This window comes from Lactuca virosa, chromosome 8 (genome assembly GCF_052849685.1).
Source record: "Lactuca virosa cultivar CGN04683 chromosome 8, Lactuca_virosa_CGN04683_v6, whole genome shotgun sequence".
Taxonomy (NCBI): domain Eukaryota; kingdom Viridiplantae; phylum Streptophyta; class Magnoliopsida; order Asterales; family Asteraceae; genus Lactuca; species Lactuca virosa.
The window spans coordinates 9,759,830-9,765,367 of record NC_136433.1 but is presented as its reverse complement, the minus strand read 5'-3'; positions in this window follow the sequence as shown (position 1 = coordinate 9,765,367).

The window sequence follows — 5,538 nt, the reverse complement described above, 5'->3', positions numbered from 1 at the left end:
ATAGTAACAAAAATAGATGAAACTTAATGAGAAGTCATTGTTTAGCATAGGGGTCATCCACGAATTTATCTAGGATTTATAGACCTCAGAAAGTATTTTATATGATTTATTGCCCTATTTTATTGAAATAATTATAATAATTCGAGAAAAATGAATTATTTTCTGAAAATTTGTAGAACATCTCATTTTGTTGGTGGAATATAGGGAAAAATCGGATTTGATCAGAAAAGTTGTTTTAGATATCTTTTTTGGGAATAAATCCTTTATAAACCTATTTGAAAGCTTTTTAACAACAAACTTTGATCATGAAGCATCTAAGCTTGAAGATCATCACCTGCATGTTGGTTTGAAGACCAATCGTGTGTTTGAAATGTTTAAAAATCGTTTTTGAAAGAAAACTTAGAGGGCATGTGGTGATTTTCCACCAAAACTTGTAGAAAAGTGCATTTTCATGATCTTGACTTAGGTTTAGGTCCTTGGATTTCACCATTTACAACATGCATGTTGTTTTTTGGGTGAAATCCTACCACCATCATCATCAAAACTGAAGTGAATGAACATGCACACAAATTTTCTAAGAGAAAGGTGTAGAAAAAGAAGGAAATGCAAGAAAAACCTTGAAAACATGAAGGAAAATGAAAGGAAATCGTGTTCTACCTTAATGAACACCACTAGATGATGAAGATTTTGAGTTTGAGGTGTGTTCTTGGACTTATTTTCTGGAAAATTTCTTGGGTATAGAGAGAGGAAGAGAGAAAATAGAGTGGTGAAGGTAGAGAGAAATGATAGAAAATGAGAGAGAAGGTGGAGTGTGAGAGAGAAAGAAGTGATTATGTGTTTTGGGAAGAGGGGGAGTGTCTTGGGAAGAGGGTGGCCGGCTTTGGGGGATAAGAAAGGGTTTCCCTCTCTTCTGTTTTTATAAAAATTCAAATCTTTTATAAAAAATATCAAACTCTTTTATAAAATGTGCACTAACATCAAGTTTTTATTCATAAACCTTGATTTTTGATTCATAAATTAAGGGTAAATGTTAATTAGTTAAATTTTATTTCCTTAAATGCATTTTCATAATTTTAATTATTATAAGATAATATTAGAAGCTTCATAATTATTTTTATAGAATTTTTAAGATTAAAGTTTATAAATGTGAGTTTTTAGGGCATTTAGGGTTTTTGAGAGTTTGTAAGTCTTTGGATATCAAAATTAATTAAATTTTGAGACTTCAAACTATTTTAGAGTTTCATAACTCTTATTCAAGTTAGAAATAATGTTTGTAATTTATTTTTTATCGGTTTATTGACATTCTATGTAGTGATTCCGAGATCCAACGAAATTGAGGAATCAAGTATACTAGCCCTAGTCTTCAACTTTGACTTAAGTTTCTATAAGACTTTGACCTAATTTCCACTTATAGGTCAAGTGAATGATGTGTGTATATGATTCATGAAATGGTGTTCAATTCAAGGAATGACCTGAATGTGGATAGTCACTACAGTTAAGTAGTAGTAGAATTCACATATCAATGTGAAATCTAAGTACACTATCCTTCAGTTCTACTTGTTTCCGAGTTTCTAGTAGGTTATAACTTAGCTTCTAGTCACTAAGTATAGTATGTGTCGTGCCTATACATGCAACTAAGTTTAGTCAAATCTAGAACCGAATCAAATTCTGACGGTTGTCACAGTCTCCCCCGGTTGAAAGAATTTCGTCCCGAAATTCAATTCGTGACGTATTCTATTAGAACTCAGCCGAATACAATTGTAAAGCTGGAGAGGTGGTGACTTGAAGAGCTCTTTGATTACTTTGGGTTAATTCCTCATGGAAAGAGCCCAACTCTTTAGCTATCAACAATTTAGTGTTTCCTTAATTCGAGTTCTACAGCCTAGATTGCGAGAAATTAGGATCATGGGAATCATGTTCAAACCATGGCGACCTAATTGAAAAGATTATTTAATTAGATATTCTCTGAATTAAGAGATCGCTATAATTTTGGCTGAAGCACCAACTACATTGAGTGTTAGATCTGCATTGATTCTTAAGTCGCATTCTAACTCAGCACTAAGTGTAAATTCGTCATCTAATAAAGAAGGTATTAAGAACAATTTGTTCACTTCCGGGTTGGCTACTAAATTTGGAAAATACATATTCCGAAATAAGAAGGGGTAGCACGAATGAAAAATAAGTGATCAAGGGTAAGTTCCTAAAGATACGTACTAAGGGTAAGCAACGAAGTTTTGGTACCTCTCGAATGTAAGGGCTATTTAAGTGTCGTCTATAAAATAAATTACGAAACGATCGAGGATTTCCGAAGCAATATTTACTACTACGGTTATTCTTACTATAATAAAACAATATTCGAAGAATATATATATTTAGAGAGTTATTGTCGCAAATGGAGGCGATGCAAGTTTATGATAAATTAAATCACATTGTGTAGATAGCATTTTAAGTGTTTAGAAGTGATAAAAATCTCACTGTTATCAAAATGTGTGTTTAGAAATGATAATTAATCTCACTATTATCAAAATGTGTCATAATTCCAAGATAATGAAGATACATGTGTGGCGATCCAACGAAATAGTAAAATAATATAAAGATTAATTAAGGTTAAAGGTTTAAGTCGTCATTAAAGGAATTTATATAGAAATATTTGTATTAAATTTTTGAGAAATTGTCCAATTGTCTAAGTCAGGACAAATTCAAGTTTACGAGGAGTCAGAATACTTATGAAAACAAGTTTGAGAGTTTAGGAACTCACTGAAAATTGCAAAGTAAAATGCTATTTTAAGAAAGGTGTAAAAATGTTGATCTTTGAAAATAGTGCATTCTTAGTTTAGTGTTTCTACGAAAACAATCATTTAGAGAATAGATAATCGTAAAATTCAAAACTTTTGATGTATTGAAAGAAAAGAAAAACATAAGGAAACAAATCCTTCACATATAATTTCCGAATATAGAAAAATGATAAGCATAAGAGTATTCATCTTGTGCATTAATTATAAGGAAAAATTCAATGAAAATTGCATTTTATATTAAGTTTTTGAATTTAGAACGAAAGAGCAAATGTAAATAAGAATCACTTGTTTATAGTAGATTTCAAAATAAAAACAAGATGTATATGATAAAAGACGTAATTGAACATATCAAAGTTGACTAAACTTAAAGTATGCCTCATGACTATACACGTATTAATCGCTCAAAACGAAAGGGTAGACTTCTAGTCTATATGTGTACGAACATGGTACCAAGAGAAGCAAAATAGACAGAAACAAAGTTAGACAATGTATTATGTTAATATTATGGCGCGCGAGATCTAAAATCAGAAGGAGGGCGAGAAATAAAGTTCGGGGGAAAGAAAAAGGAAGGTAGCGGCGGCAATGATTGTTATTGTTAAAATTATAAGAACAATACATATAGGTAGATTTAAAACCAGGTTGAGATATATTTTAAACTTCAATATTTGATGTATATTGATGATTAAATAGACATGTGAGAGTTTTAATGTGTTTTCTAAGTTTTGCTAAAAATTCACGAGTTATCTATTAAGTTAAACTCCATTTGTGTAAAAGAAGAAACACTAAAACTTGTAATTGAAATCTGACAGTTTTGACCTTTTTGACTCGTGTCCAACAATGGTTAAAACGGATAAGGTAAAGACTTAACATATTTAGATGAATAAGTGTGCATTGTCAAAAGTACGTCGCTGGAAGTTTAAAAGTGAACACTAAGTTTTGCAATGCAGTAAGTTTTATAAACACAAATTATAAAACTAATTTGAAATAAAATAAACAAATGATGTGTGTTAGATATTTAGGAATTAGAGATATCTTAGAAACATGTGTGAAGTAGAAAGTTATGAAAATATCATGTTGGGATTCAAGAAAACACATTTAAGTAAAGTACAATGCCTAAATGAGAAAGTAGTCAAAAGACTTAAAACAAAAGTGGTTTGAAGATTCAATGAAGCTTTTACAAATAAAATGAACTTCAATGTCATAGGTCTATGTTTTGTAGCAAAGAGTTTAAACACGATTATAAAAGAAAATGTTTCTAGTTTTTCGAAAACGTGCCAAAATGGTAAGCAAGGTTTAAAATGGTTTATATGACCTTAAAAGCACATCTATCCATTGAAATGGATTTGAAATGAAATTGAAATAGCAGGATTAAAACCAATATTGGTTAAATTGAGTTTTGAAGAAAAGTGTTAAGTTAAAGCAAGTTGTCAAAAGATTTTTAGCGAGAATATGGCTTACATTGTTAGGAAAGGTCTAGTAAGTTGTATGAAGTGGTTATAAAATATTTTATCGATGATAAATAAAACCGATGAAGCGAAATAACTTTTCGATGGAAGATTAAGAAGTAACGAATAAGTATGTAAGTGTAGCTAATCGCACCTAAATATTAAGGCGAGTACAAGGCGAGTATAAGGCGAGTACCGATGTCTTTTTCCCGAAGATAAAGGACAAGAAAAAGTTGTTTGAAAGACGTTTTAAAGTGTCAATGCAATTTCCGACCTTTTATAGAGGTCAAACGGATATCCTATGTTAAGTTTTAAGCTTAAGGTCGAAACAACCTAAAGCTAAATTCGTAGGGTAGTAGAGAAATCTCACATATGGGTTAAACCTCCGTGTCTCCTCGTGAGTCGAATCTGGAATGCCCGCCAATGGTATCCAAGTGATTACTTAGTGGGGAATCATCTACCTCCTTACATGATGCTCCCATTTTCATCCGAGTCGGTATCAGAACGTTTTCCTAGTTATAAGTCTAGTACGAAGACGATGAAGAGTTATTGAGGAATAATTGGAATAGGTTTCGACTTAAGATTATTACTAGTGTACATCTAGCTACTAACCTTACATCTAAAGTCAACAACTACCGTGGAATACTCATTCTCAGTACTAAGTGTATTGCTCCTAGAGTGGCTAGTGATATAACCTAAGTGGTTAACCTAGCACTTGATAAGGAATAAGAATATTTCTAAATAAAGGCATTGTGGTAAAAGTGCACTTAGTTTCTAAGTGTACCTAGATGAATGCCTATAATATGCAATGCCCGTATGCACACCGAAAAATATTGTTTTTCAAAAGTTTAAGTTGAAAATTGTTTTGAACATAATTCTACTATAACTGTTTCCAGCCTCGCATTAATTTTCCTTAATTAAGCATAGTTGGCCAGGCTATACTTAATTAAAGTCCAATAATGCGTACTCGAATTAGTTATACCAGTAGTATGCTCAGTATTTTAAAACATTTTGAAATTTTTTTTTGGCTATAGTTGTGGTTCTCCATAGGAAAACTAGTATTCTCTATAAACTTCGGCTCTGATACCATTTCTGTCACACCCCGCTAAAGCGGAAACACGAGGCGTGGCAGTATAAAGGGTTTCATAGCAAAAGTTAAAAGACAACACCAACCATAGTATTAAAAATCATTACAAATTTACAATGGGTTTGAACAAATTTTAAAAGAAATTACAATGTAAATTGAAATACAACACATGCGAATGCTCCTAAAAGTGATGTGTCCCTAAGTGCCACTT